The 14,780-nt window shown below is 44.0% G+C and overlaps 2 long non-coding RNA genes across 3 annotated transcripts; one reads left to right on the forward strand and one right to left on the reverse strand.

The window, feature by feature from the left end:
- The first annotated feature begins 4,998 nt into the window (after positions 1-4,998).
- Positions 4,999-8,618, forward strand: LOC308058162. Its single transcript, XR_013925699.1, has 2 exons — positions 4,999-5,403; positions 6,247-8,618. It is a non-coding gene; the product is annotated as an uncharacterized lncRNA (long non-coding RNA).
- A 140-nt stretch (positions 8,619-8,758) lies between these two features.
- On the reverse strand, positions 8,759-14,445 carry LOC308058163. Of its 2 annotated transcripts, none has more exons than XR_013925700.1 (3): positions 12,401-14,445; positions 10,974-12,360; positions 8,759-10,858 (listed from the first exon to the last, which is right to left on the reverse strand). It is a non-coding gene; the product is annotated as an uncharacterized lncRNA (long non-coding RNA). The 2 variants fall into 2 exon arrangements; XR_013925701.1 differs by having other exon boundaries at positions 8,762-10,765; positions 11,057-12,360.
- Positions 14,446-14,780: the final 335 nt, after the last annotated feature.

Genomic DNA, 14,780 nt, shown 5'->3' on the forward strand with positions numbered 1-14,780 from the left:
CTAGGGTGTCCCTGGGAAGGTTCTAATTTCCCCGGGATTGTCCCTGGTGTCCCACAGATATCTCCAGGGATGTCCTAGTGTTCTCAGGTGTCCCTATAGGCATTTGGGTGTCCCAGTGTGTCTTGGGGGGGTCCTGGTGTCCCAGGGGGAGTTCCTAATGCCCCTACAGTTTCCCTGGATGCAGGTCATGTGTTTCCAGGGGGGCCCTAAATGTTCCAGTGTTGTCACTGAGGTGGTCCTGGCATCCCCAGGCCATTCTAGATGTCCCAGTTGTGTGTCTCAATGGGTCCTTGTGTATCACAATGTGTCCCTGGTGGGGGTCATTAATGTCACAGTGGTGTCCCTGGAGGGGTCCTGATGTCCCCAGGCCATTCTAGATGTCCCAGTGGTGTCTGTCAGTGGGTGCATGTGACCTAATGTGTCCTTCTGGGGGTCCTTAACGTTCTAGTGGTGTCCTCAGGGGAGTCCCTGATGTCCTAATGGTGTCCCTGGGGAGTTGGTGGATGGGGGTGGGGGGGTAGTCCTGGTGTTCCAGTGTGTCCCTGGGACATTCTGGGGTGTCCCTGGGCATGGTCCTGGTGTCCCCATGGAGGCAAGTGGGTAGTCCGTTATGTCCCAGGATGGGGTTCCTGGGAAATTCATAATTTTACAGTGGTGTCCCTGGAGGGGTCCTGATGTCCTAAAAGCTATTCTAATGATGTCCCAGTGGTGTCTCCCAGTATGTCCTTGTGTCGCAAGGTATCCCTGTGGGGGTCCTTAATGTCCTAGTGGTGTCACTGGGGCGGTCCTGGTGTCCCTGATGTCCCAGTGATGTCCCCAGGAATGTCCTTGTGTCCCCAGTATGTCCCTTGTGCGCTTCTGGTCCTGCGGGGGTCCTGGTGTCCCGGGAGGAGTCCTTAATGCCCCTACATTGTCCCTGGGGTAGGGCTTGTGTTAAAGGGGGGTCCTTAATGTCCCAGTGCTGTCCCTGGTAGGGGTCCTGGTGTCCCCGGGGAAGGTGAGGGGGTGGTCCCTGATGTCCCAGGGGGCGTCCCTGGGAAATGCCTAATGTCACAGTGGTGTCCCTGGAGGGGTCCAGATATTACCAGACCATTCTATATATCACCATGGTGTCTCCCCGTGTGTTCTTGTGTCCCAGTGTGTCCCAGTGGGTGTCTTTAATGTCCCAGTGACATCCCTTTGGGAGTCCTGGTGTCCCCCCGGAAGTCCCTAACATCATAATATTGTCCCTGCCTGTGTCCTGGTGTCCCTAGTGTGTCACTGCAGAGTTCCTGTTTCCCTAGGGATGTCCTCAGTGAGCACAGCCTCTCCTGCCTGATCTCTGCCTGCCCTCACCCTCGCTGCACTCTGCGACCGAGACCCGCAGCTGCTGAAAAGCTCACCCTCACCCAGCCCGATGGCCAAGGCCAAGAAAGGTGAAGCACTGCTGCTCCTCCCGGGGAGGATTCACAGCAGGCCTCTCTCAGGGAAGTCCCTCAGCAGCTCTCCTGCTCTTGCTTCTTGGTCAACAAGGAGCGAAAGCATGCCCAGATCTAGTCTGAGAAAGCATTTGGCACGTGATAGAGTTTTGCTCTTCCCTGTGGTCAGCCTTTGTGTCGTTTTCCTGGGCAGGGGGTCCTGGTCACAGGACTCAGACCTTTGCTACGTTCCAAGAGCAATTCCAAGGTGAGGAAGAGGTGTACGTGGGTCGAAGACCCGTCTCCCAGCTAGACATTGGTGAGTTAACTCTGCGGGAGCTTGCGTTCCCCACAGAGGTTATCCCTGGTGAGAAGGCAACGGACACCATCCACTTTCCTGCGCCCTGTTTGGGACTGGGGTGCATGCTCTCTGCACTTCAGAAAGGGCACAGAGAAATTGGGATTTCAGAATTTCTCTGGAGAGAATTCCCTCCAAAGTTAGGCAGACAGCTTGAGCTCCTCCCAAAATAACCACTCCCCAAGAGCCGTTTCCATGAACGACCTTTTCTCTGGCATTCCGTTTCTAATTTTACATGGAAATTCAGCCCGCTCTGCCAGTGACGATGTTCCTCCTCCTTGCAGACAATGTCAAGATCGAGCCACTGAACTACAGGTGGCTATGGCGAGCCACTTCCTTCCCATGGCACGTGGTGCAGAGCTGTGTGCAAGAGACCATACTCTTGCACTCTTTCCAACTGAGGAACAGGCAGCGCCTTGCCTTCGCCTTCAAGGACATTGGCATTCTGTCCTTCACCGACGATGTCTTGTGCATGCATTTCTATCGCAACTGCGTCACAGGGCTGGAGAGCAAGGCCAGCTGGACTGCTCTGCTCAACACTGCGAGTTGCTCAGGCTTTGAGGGTGATGCAGTGACTTTGGGAAGCCTTTTGAAGGGTGAGCAACCCGATGGCCATTGGCCAGCCTGCACATGGCAGGCCAGTCCGACACCTTTCCACGTGCTCACCCGCACTGACTTCTCCATTGGAAAAGAAGTTTTATTCTGAGCTTCTGAGTTCTTGCCCTACAGAAAGGCTGGCAGTGTTACTGTGCAGTCTCAGTGTTTGCTGTGCAGCTTCTCCAGAGCAAATCAAGGGCTCATGTTCACGGAGGAAGATTTGGAGAAGGGGTTTGGAGAAGTGGCTTCCTTTTGGAGCAGGAGGCAGGTCTGCTTCCTTTGGGAGCCAAGAGCAAAGTGCCTTGGAAACCTTCTAGCAGCTCTGTGTCACTTTACAGAGGCTGTGGATGCCCGGTGCAGCTGTCTCCAGTGGAGCGACCAGCACTCGGGGGATGCAGGCTGCTCCTGCCCACGCTTTCCCCAGGTGAGTGCATTTTCTCTGCAGCCCTCGACTGACCGAGCGGGCGGATTCCCAGCTCCTGATCAGGAGTGCGCCTTGCCGGGGCTCGGCATTGCGCGTTGAGTTTGGGAGGGGACCTGACCTGAAGGGGCTGGTTTCTGGTTAACTTACGACGAGTTGGGGTTACACGTGTGTTCCCCTGGAGTGGCCAGGCACCATCATTGCATTTCTCATGCCCAGCCTGCCCGCCATTCCGTCAGAGAGAGCCAGATGCACACAGGGAGGGCTTTAAGCTACACCGTCTGGTGTTGGGGGGAGATTGCTAATAAAACCCATGCATGGCTGCATGGCCACGAGAAGAAGGTGTGCCATGCTTCACACAAGAGTTGTGAGGATTAGTGCTGGGAAGCTGCAGAGGGTAGGGGTCACCCTTCAAGCCTGTGTCATCATTTCCTGCCCAGGTTTTGCTTTACGGTGGTCAGCAGAGCAGTGGCCAAGGCTTTGTCCACCTGGGCCAAGAAGGCTGCAGCAAAGTCCAGGCTCAGACAAGGTATGGGAACAGGTCTCTGCTGCCCAGCTGAGGCCCTGCTCTGCGCTTGGTGACCACAGCTCCGTCAAAAGGCACTCCTCAGGGGGCTGCTCTGCAAAGTTTCTTCCTTTGCCAGGTGCAGAGGAGCATCCTGGCAAGCTGCTGCAGAGACGGATGAAGCTTTCCCTTGCTGCACTGCCAAGTCAGGGGCCAGGCACAAGACAGAAAGACTTGGGCAAGAAGACTTCTGAGAGGTGAGACCCTGGTGGGAAGGGATGAAAGGGATCCTGCACCCATGGAGGAGAGACATCCCCTCCGAACACTCCAGCTGCAGGGACACGGCAAGGTCCCTGACACATGCCACATGGTTCTTACGTGCTTGTTTCCCCTGTTGTGGGCCCCTCACTGGGGAAGGTGGTGGATGCTGAGTGCACCCCACGTCCCTGTGGTTCCCTTACACAAGAGCTGAGGTGCAGTCCTCCCCCGTCCATCTGAGGGGGCTCAGGAAAGGCTTCCCCCTGCCAGCAGAAATGGCCCCACCTCCCGTGCTGCTTCTGCCAGCCTGGGGAGCTTTGGTACCAGGCGAAGGTGGGAGAGCAAACTGCCCCGTGCTCATGCCGACTGCTCCTGGTGCCTCTTTGCAGTGCACTCCCCCCGTGTCCAGGCAGCTCCCCCAGGATGAAGGAGGCAGGCAAGGCAGGCAGGCAGGAGCCGGCTTCTCCAGCCAAACCCACCTCTACACTCCCATCTTCAGACGACTGCCAGAGAGCACTGCAGGTACGTGCCTTGCTGTAGCTACCGTGCTGCTGGGGACTCGGCAAAAGCCTCTTTGTGCAGAGAGCCAGCCTGAAAGGACCCCTGGACATGTGCTCCTTGTCAGCTGTCTGTCACCTCCTTCAGATGTTCCTTGCCCCCTGGGTTGTCACAAAGCACTTTCTCCTGGCCCAGGGGCTATGGGAGATGCCCAAGTCCTTTCTCGGCTGTTCACAGTGGAGGGCTTTGGTCACAGCTGTGTTTGCCAGGAGCCTAGAATGACCCCACAGCCCCCAGTCTGTTAGGGGCAAAGCCCTGCCAACCGACCAGCTGAGGCAAGGGGCAGCAACACGGGTCAGACCCGAAGGACACCCGTTCCAGGAGCGGAGACTAATCCTGCCTTCTGCTGCCTTGCCATCTCCTCCAGGAGGTCTGGCAGCTGTCTGCAGAGTGGGAGCAAGTGAGGCCCAAGTGGCAAGAGCAGCTCAAGCAAGCAAAGGCAGAGTGGGCAGCGTGGGGAGCCTGGTCTGCAGGGAAGGACTGACAGCAACCCCAGGTACGGGCAGCGATTGACACTGCTGAGGGCAGCAGCGACCCTCTCCTTCGGGGCACCCAGGGCGGCAGGTCTCCAGAGGTGGGGAGCAGGACAGACATCTGGCTGCAGGGCAGAGGTTTGCCTGCTCATGCACATGAGGGAGAGACTGGCAGCAGGATGCAAGCGGCAAAATCAGCTGTGATGACGGGCATGTAGTGCTGGGTCTCCCAGCTGCCAGGTCCTGCTTCAGGCTCCTTTCAAGAGGTCCTCTGGGAAACAGCACCTGTGGATGCCGTCTGCTTTGTTGAGAGCGTCTGCTCCTTGGCAGGCACTCAGCACTGGAGGCGCTTGGACTCCCCACCCTCCAGCCCAGCCCAGGAGAGAGGCGGTCAAGGAGAGGTGGAGAAAGGCTCCAACCCCCTCTGGCTACAAGGACCATAAACCTAACCAACCCAACACATGGCACTGCATATTCTACCACTAAATCATGTCCCTAAGCGCCTATGTTTCCCCCAGTACCCAATAACGGATGCTTAGATCTCCTTTTGCCCTTAATGTTTTCAAAGGAGGAGCCAGGGCACTCAGAACTGCAGGAGGACAAGTGGTAAGAGAAGCCTCAAGGTTAAGTCTTTAGGTTAAGTCTTAAGGTTGAGTCTTAGTGTTAAGTCTTATCGAGTTAAGTTTTAAGGCTATGTCTTAAGGATGAGTCTTAGGGTTAAGTCTTAGGGTTAGGCCTTTAAGGTTAAGTCTAAGTTTAAGTCTAAAGGGTTAAGTCATTAGAGTGTAATTCTTAGGGTTACGTCTTATGGTTAAATCTTTAGGTTAAGTCTAAAGGTATAGCCTTCAGAGTTAAGTCTTAGGGTAATGTTTTAGTGTTAAGGCCTAGGGTTAAATCTTAGAGTTAAGACTTTAGACTAAGTTATAAGGTTAAGTCTTAAGGTTGAGTCTTAGGGCTAAGTCTCAGGGTTAAGACTTCAGGTTAAGTCTTTAGGTTAAAGTCTTAAGGTTGAGAATTACAGTTAAGACTTAGGTTAAGTCTTAGAGTTATGTCTTAAGGTTAAGTCTTAAGTTTAAGTCTTAAGGTTGAGTCTTAGGGTTAAGTCTTAAGGTTGACTCTTAGGGTTAAGACTTTTGGTTAAGTCTTAAGGTTGAGTCTTAGTGTTAAGTCTTAGAGTTAAGTCTTAGAGTTAAGTTTTAAGGTTATTTCCAAAGGTTGAGTCGTAGGGGTAAGCCTTAGGGTTAAGTCTTAGGGTCAGGTCTTTAGGTTAAGTCTTAAGTCTAAAGGATTAACTCTTTAGAGTATAACTATTAGGGTTAAGTTTTAGGGTCAAGTCTTAGGGTTAAGGCGTAGGGTTAAATCTTAGAGTTAAGTCTTTAGGTTAAGTGGTAAGGTGAAGTCTTTAAGGTTGAGTCTTAGGGTTAAGTCTTAGAGTTAAGTCTTAAAGGTTAAGTCTAAAGGTTCAGTCGTAAGGTTGAGTCTTAGTGTTAAATCTAAGGGTTAAGTCTTGTAGTTAATTCTTAGGATTAAGTTTTAGTTATAAGTCTTAGGGTTAAGTATAAGGGTTAAGTCTTAGGGTTAAGTCTTCAGTTTAACTCTAAAGTGTTAAGTCTTTAGTATTCTTAGGGTTAAGTTTTAATATTGTATCTTAAGGATGAGTCATAGGGTTAAGTCTTAAGGTTAAGTCTAAAGGTATAGTCTTTAGAGTTAAGTCATAGTGATAAGTCTTAGGGTTAAGACCTAGGGTTGAATCTTAGAGTTAAGTCTTTAAGCAAAGTTATAAAGTTAAGTCTTAAGGTTGATTCCTAGGGTTAAGTCTTAGGGATAAGATTTAGGGGTAAGTGTTAGCGTTAAGTCTTTAGATTAAAATCTTAAGGTTGAGAATTACGGTAAAGACTTAGCGTTAACTCTTAGAGTTATGTCTTAAGGTTAAGTCTTAAGGTTGAGTTTTAGAGTTAAGTCTTAAGGTTAAGTCTTTATGTTGAGTCTTAGGGTTAAGTCTTAAGGGCAAGTCTTTAGGTTAAGTCTTAAGGGTTACGTCTTTAGAGTATAATTATTAGGGTTAAGGTTTAGGGTTAAGTCTTAGGGTTAAGTCTTTAGGTTAAGTTATAAGATTAAGTCTTAAGGTTGAGTCTTAGGGTTAAGTCTTAGAGTTAAGTCTTAAGGTTGAGTCTTAGGGTTAGGTCTTAGGGTTAAGTCTTAGGATTAAGGCCTAGGGTTAAATCTTAGAGTTAAGTCTTTAGGCTAAGTTATAAGGTTAAGTCTTAAGGCTGAGCCTTAGGGTTAACTCTCAGGGTTAGGTCTTTAGGATAAGTCTTAAGGTTAAGTCTACAGGGTTAAGTCTTTAGGTTAAGTCTTAAGGTTAAGTCTACAGGGTTAAGTCTTTGGAGTTAAGTCTTAGGGTTAAGTCTTTAGGTTAAGTCTTAGGGTTAAGTCTAGGTTAAGTTTTAAGGTTAAGTTCTAAAGGTTCAGTGTTAGAGTTAAGCATTAGGGTTAAGTTATAGGGTTTAGTCTTAGGGTTAAGTCTTAGGGTTAAGTGTTAAGGTTAAAGTCTTAATTTTGAGTCTTAGGGTTAAGTCTTAAGGTTAAGTCTTTAGGTTGAGTCTTAGTATTAAGTGTTAAAGTTTTAAGGTTTTGTCTTAATGTTGTGTCTTAGGGCTAAGACTTAGGGTTAGGTCTTTAGGTTAAATATTAAGTTAAAGTGTAAAGGGTTAAGTCTTTAAAGTATAATTATCAGGGTTAAGTCTTACGCTTAAGTCTTAGGGTTAAGTCTCAAGGTTGAGTCTTACAGTTAAGTCTAAAGGTGCAGTCTTAGGGTTAAAGGCCTAGGGTTAAATCTTAGAGTTAAGTATTTAGGCTAAGTATAAGGTAAAGTCTTAAGGCTGAGTCTTAGGGTTAACTCTCAGGGTTAAGTCTTAAGGTTAAGACATAAAGTTGAGTCTTGGGGTTAAGTCTTAGAGTTAAGTCTTAAGGTTGAGTATTATGGTAAAGTCTTAAGGTTAGGTCTTTAGGTTAAGTCTTAAGGTTAAGTCTACAGGGTTAAGTCTTAGTGTTAAGTCTCAAGGTTAAGTCTTAGGGTTAAGTGTTAAGGTTGAGTCTTAGGGTTATATCTTAGGGTTACGACTTAGGGATAGGTTTTAGGGTTATGTCTTTAGGCTAAGTCATAAGCTTTTAAGTTTGAGTCATAGGGATAAGTCTTAGGGTTAAGTCTTAGGATTAAGTCTTTAGGTTAAACCTTAAGGTTGAGACTTAGGGTTAAGTCTTAGGTTTAAGTCTTTATGCTAAGTCTTAAGGTTAAGTCTAAAGGTTCAGTCTTTAGAGATAAGTCTTAGGGTTAAGTCTTAAGGTTAAGTCTTAGAGTTAATTTTTAAGTTTAAGTCTTAAGATTGAATCTTAGAGTTAAGTCTGAAAGTTGAGTATTACGGTTAAGTCTTAGGGTTAAGTCTACAGATTAAGTGTTAAGGTTGGGTCTTAGGGTTAAATATTAGGGTTACGTCTTAGGGATAAGTTTAGGGTTAAGTCTTAAACTTAAGTGTTAAGGTTGAGTCTTAGGGTTAAGTCTTAAAGAGTTAAGTCTCAAGGTTAATTCTTAAGATTGAGTCTTAGAGTTAACTTTTAAGGTTGTATCTTAATATTGAGTCTTATGATTAAGTCTTTAATGTTAACTCTCAAGGTACAGTCTTTAGAGATAAGTCTTAAGATTAAACCTTTAGGTTAGTTCTTAAGGAGAAGTCTTAGGGTTAGTTCTTTAGGTTAAGTCTAAAGGTTAGAGTCTTAAGGTTAGAGTCTTAAGGTTAAGTGTCTAAGGTTGAGTCTTATGATAAAGTCTTTGGGTTAAGTCTGAGGACTTAACCTTAACACTTAACCCTAAGGACTTAACCCTAAGACTGAACACTAAGACTCAACCTTAATACTTAACACTAAGACTTGACTCTCAGACTCAAGCTTAAGTCTTAACCATAAGACTTAACACTAAGACCCTATAGATTTAAACCTACAACATATCCCTAAGTCTTAACACTACGACTTAAAACTAAGTCTTAACCATAAGGCTTAACCCTAAGAAATAACACTAATACTTAACCCTAAGATTTAACCCTAAGTCTTAACTTTAAGATGTAACCCTAAGACTTAATGCTAAGACCTAACCCTAAGACTCAACCTTGAGACTTAACCCTAAAACATAACCCTAAGACCTAAATCTAAGACTTAATGCTGGCTTAACACTAAGACCAAACCCTAAGAAATTACCCTAAGAATTAAGCCTAATACTTAACCCTAAAACGTAATTCTAAGACTTATCCTTCAGAACTAACCCTAAGACTTAACCCTAAGACTCAACCTTAAGACTTAACCTAAAGACTTAACCCTAAGACTTAACCATAAAACATAACCCTAAGATTTAACCCTAAAGACTTGACTTAACCCTAAGACTTATCCCTAAGACTTAACCATAACAGTTAACCCTAAGACTCAAATTAAAACTTAACCCAAAAACATAACCCTAAGACTTAACCCTCAGACTTAACAATGACTTAACTCTAAGACTGAACCATAAGACTCAACCTTAAGAATTAACCTTAAGATTTAACTATAGGACTTAACCCTAAGACATAACCCTAAGACTCAACCTTAAGACTTAACCCTAAGTCTTAACCTAAAGACCTATACCTAAGACTTATCTGCAAAACTCAACCTTAAGACTTAACCCTAAGACTAAACCTTGATATTTAACCCTAAGTCTTAACCTAAAGACCTATCCCTAAGACTTAACTGTAAGACTCAACCTTAAGACTTAACCTTAAGACTTAATCCTAAGACTTAAACTAAGACTTATCCCCACGACTTAATTCTAAAGACTCAACGTTAAAACTTAACCTTAGGGCTTAACCTAAAGACTTAACCCTAAGACTCAACATTACGACATAACCCTAAGACTTAAGCCTAAGCCTCAAACTTAACACTTAAACTTAAGAATTAAGCTAAGGACTTTAACAATAAGACTTATATATAATGCTTAACTCTAACACTTAAGCTTAAGACTTAACTCTAAGACTCAACCTTCAGACTTAACCTTGAGATTTACCTAAAGACTTAACCCTAAAAATTAACCCTAAGGACTTAACCATAACACTCAACCTTCAGTCTTAACCGTAAGACATAACCTTAAGACTCAACCTTAAACTTAACCATAGCACTCAACCTTAAGCCTTAACCTTAAGACTTAACTCTAAGGCTTAAAACTTAGAGTCAACCTTAAGTCTTAACCTTAAGATTTGACCTTAAGACTTAACCCTAAGGCTCAAGCTTAAGACTTAACCTTAAGACTCAACCTTAAGATTTAACCCTAAGACTTAACTCTAAGACTGAAGCTTAAGACTTAATCCTAAGACACAACCTTAAGAATTAACTTTAAGACTTAACTCTAAAACTTAACCCTAAGAATTAACCTTAAGACTCAACCTTAAGACAACCTTAAGACTTAACCCTAAGATTTAACCTTAAGACTTAACCCTAAGTCATAACCCAAATACTTAACCCTAAAGACTCAACTCTAAGATTGAACATTGAGACTTAACCTAAAGACTTAATTGTAGAGTCTTAACCCTAAGACTTATCCCTAAGGCTTAACCGTAAGACTTAACTCTAAGGCTCATCCTTATTCTTAACCCGAAGACTCAACCTTATGACTTGACCTTAAGACTGAACCTAAAGACTTGATCCTAAGACTTAACCCTAAGACATAACATCTAGACATAACCATTAGTCTTAAGCTAAAGACCTAACCCTAAGACTTGACCCTAGGACTTAAAACCCTAAGGCTCAACCTTAATCCTTAACCTATAAGAATTAACTATATGATTTAACACAAAGACTTAACTCTAAGACTGAACCTTAAACCTAACCTTAATACCTAGCTCTAAGACTTAACCATAAGACTTATTCCTAAAACTCTAAGCCTAACACTCAACATTTGGACTTAACCTAAAGACCTAACCTTGAGACTTAACCCTAAAACTTAACCTAAGACTTAATCCAAAAACTTAACCGTAATACATAACCCGAAGACTTAACCCTAAGACATAACCATAAGTCTTAAGACTGAACCTTAAAACTTAACCTTAGGACTTAACCTAAAGTCTTAACCCTAAGACTTAACCTTAAGACTTTACCTAAAGACTTAACCCTAATACTTTACTGTAAGACCTACCTCTATAGATTTAACCCAAAGCCTTAACTCTAAGACTCAAACTTGAGACTTAACCCACAGACTGAACCTTAAGACTTAACCTAAAGACTTGACCCTAAGACATAACCCTAAGACTTAACATCGAGACTTAACCATTATTTTAAGGTAAGGTCCTAACCCTAAGACTTAACCCAAAGTTTAACCACAAGATTTAACCTTAAGACTTAACCTTAAAACTTACTCTAATTCTTAAACCATACACTTAACCTTAAGGCTTAACGCTAAGACTTAACACTGACACTTAAGCCTAAGATTCAACTTCAAGACTTATCCCTAAGACTTAACCCTAAGGCTCAAGCTTAAGACTTAACCCTAAGACTCAACCTGAAAAATTAACCTTAAAACTTAACTCTAAGACTTAATCCTAAGGCTAAAACTTTTAACCTAACCTTAATACTTACCCTAAAACTTAATCCTAGGACTTTAACCCTGAGACTGAACCATAAGACTTAACTGTAAGACAAAACATGGAGGCTTAACCCTTTCTTAACCTTAAGCCTTAACCCTAACACTCAACTTTAACCCTTAACCTTAAGCCTTAACCCTAAGATTTATCTCTAAGTCTTAACCCTAAGACTCAACTTTAAGACTTAACCCTAAGACTTAACCTTAAGACTCAACATTTAGACTTAACCTTAATACTTAAACGCAAAAGTTAACCATAAGAATTAACCCTGATACTTAACCTTAAGAATTAACCCTAAAACTTAACATTAAGGCTTTAAGCAAAGTCTTAAACTAAAGGCCTAACCCTAGCGACGTAACCTTAAGACTCAACCTCATTACTTAACCTTAAATCTTATCTCTAAGATTTAATGCTAAGACTTAAATATAAGACTTAACCTGAAGACTTTAAGACTTAACCCTATCACTTATCCCAAAGTTTTAACCCTAAGACTCAACCTTTAGACTTAACCTTAAGACTGAACCTAAAGACTTAACCCTAAGACTTATCCCTAAGACTTAACAGTAAGACTCAAACTTAAGACTTAACCTTTAGACTTAACTTGAAGATTTAACCTTAAGTCATAACCTTAAGACTTACACCTAAGACTTAACGCTAAGACTTAACCCTAAGGCTTAACCCTGACAGTTAGACTCAACCGTAAGACTTAACCCTAAAACATAATCCTAAGACTTAACTCTAAGACTTAACCCTAAGTCTTACCCCTAAGACTTAACCCAGACAGTTAACCCTATAGAATCAACCGTAAGAGTTAACCCTAAGACTTAACTCTATAGACTGCACTTTAAGTCTTACCCCTAGGACTCAACCTTAAGAATTAACCTTAACTCTAAGACTTAACCCTAATTCTAACCCTAAGACTCAACCTTAAAAGACTCAACCTTAAGACTTAACCCTAAGGCTCAGCCTTATGAATTAACCTCTAGACTTAACTCTAAGTCTTAATCTAAAGACCTATCCCTAAGACTTAACTGTAAGACTCCACCTTAAGACATAACCCTAAGACTTAATGCTAAGACTCAACCATAAGAGTTAACCTTAAGATTTAACCTAAAGACTTCATGCTAAAACTTAGCCCTAGGATTTAACCTTAAAGACTTGACCCTAAGACTTAAACCTAAGACTTAACATTGAGACATAACCATTAGCCTTAACCTACAGACATAACGGTAAGACTTAACTCTAAGACTGAACCTTAAAACTTAACATTAGGACTTAACCTAAAGACTTAACCCTAATATTTAACCTTAAGTCTTAACTCTAAGACTTAACATTAACACTTAACCCTAAAACATAACACTAAGACTTAACTCTAAGACTTAACCTGAAGACTCAACCTTTAGACTTAACTTTAATACTTAACCTAAAGACTTAACCCTACGACTTAACCTTAAGAATTTACTCTAAGACTCAATCCTAAGACTTATCCCAAAGACTTAACCATAATACTCAACTTTAGACTCAACCTTAAGACTGAACCTAAGGACTTAACCCTAAAACTTACACCTAAGACTTAAACCTGACAGTTAACCCTAAGACTGAACCTTAATTCTTAACCCTAAGACTCAACCTTAAGACTCAACCTTAACACTTTACCCTAAGACTTAATCTTGATACTTAAACCTAAGTCTTAACCCAAATACTTAACCCTAAGACTCGACCCTAAGGGTTATCATTGAGACTTAACCTAAAGACTTAACCCTAGTTATTTAACCCTAAGACTTATCCCTGATCCTTAACACTAAGACTTAACTCTAAGGCTCAACCTTAAGGCTTAATCCTAAGGCTCAACCTTAAGACTTAAACTAAGGACTTAACCCTAAAGACTCAACTCTAAGATTTAACGTTGAGACTTAATCTAAGGACTTAAGTAGAGACTTAAGTAGAGACTTAACGCTAAGACTTATCCCTAAGGCTTAACCCTAAGACTTTAAGGCTCATCCTTAAGACTTAACCCTAAGACTCAACCTTATGACTTGACCTTAAGACTAAACCTAAAGACTTGACCCTAAGACTTAACATTTAGACGTAACCATTAGTCTTAACCTAAAGACCTAACCCTAAGAACTGACCCTAGGACTTAACCTTAAGGCTCAACCTTAAGCCTTAACCTATAAGAATTAACTATAAGACTTAACCCAAAGACTTAACTCTAAGACTGAACCTTAAACCTAACCTTAATACTTAGCTCTAAGACTTAACCATAAGACTTATTCCTAAAACTCTTAAGTGACGTACGGAATTAGACTCTATAACTCGAAAGTTATAAAGTAGGTATGTTTATTGCGTGCAGATGCACGGGGGATCGCTCCACCACAAGCGTGCATGCCCGAAGTGATGAACCATCTCACATTTATACAATAAAACAAATGAATATTCAATTAACACCTATACATATTTGTTACCTAAACCCACCTACTCTTGCTTCGTATGTTAATTAGCTTATCAGTCCTTTGCAGGCAATGTGGTGGTCTTGCAGGTTTGTAGGTGATTCATGTCCTTGTGACCATCTGATCTTCTCCAGCAAGAAGACTTAGCACTCCCTCCCTCTAGATAACATTGGAATGTCTCTCATCCTTTTCTCATCCTTTTTATAAATAGCCCCTTTGTTAGAGGAAGAAGGGCAGGCGTCTCCTCAAAGCTGTGTGGCTATGTGACCGGACACCACACCCATGACCAGTCACCATACCCACATTCCTTGAGCAGACATATACAGTCACAATCGATGTCCATTGTCCCTCTTTCACACTATTTCTCCATATCAAGACCAAATAGAAATTACTTGAACTATGCATGAACACTTTAGTGAAACTAAAGACCACTGTGCTTTTAAATGGGGACGAAGCTCATAAGACCCAGTGAGGATTAAGTGTGACTAAAGGTCATCGTAAACGGTTTTTCCAGGTGTATAAAGTATTTTCCTGTTGCGAAGAGCTGTGCTAGCTTTGTGGGTTTGCCCCCCAGCTCCCATCCCCACAGACACGCGTAACTGGTCCCTCGGCCGTGCGGGTGCTCGATCTGTTGCACAGCAGGCGAAGGGATCCGGCCATTTGACGGCAGAATCAGGTCCCGAGGAGATGGTCGCTGCCAGCCCTGGCTGGCCTTGGTGCTCGGAGGGGCTGCGCGATGTCCCGGTGTGACAGCGGCCGTTACCGGGGCTCGCCCCCCCGTCTGGGTGTGAGGGGGGTGGCGGCGCGGTGGGTGGCGGTCCTGCCAGGGTGGGAGATGCGGCTCCAGGTGATTTGCCCGCCGGCCCGGACGGTGCTTTCGCTTCTCGTTACGCGTTCGGGGGAGGCAGGAGGGTCGCTGTTACCGTCAGCGAGCCCGTGCTGCCGCCGCTGGCCAGCATCGGGGCTGTGTGGCATCCCGGGGTGGCGGGGAGCAGAGCAATGCACCTCATCTTTGCAGAGTGCTGAGCTGCCCTTCCCCGGGGCCAGGGCTCGCTGCCGCTTCCAGCGGCACAGGATTTGGTCCCGCAGCCTCAGTGTGAGGGCTGG

The sequence above is a fragment of the Falco punctatus genome (assembly GCF_963210335.1).
Source record: "Falco punctatus genome assembly, contig: scaffold_138, whole genome shotgun sequence".
Lineage (NCBI taxonomy): Eukaryota > Metazoa > Chordata > Aves > Falconiformes > Falconidae > Falco > Falco punctatus.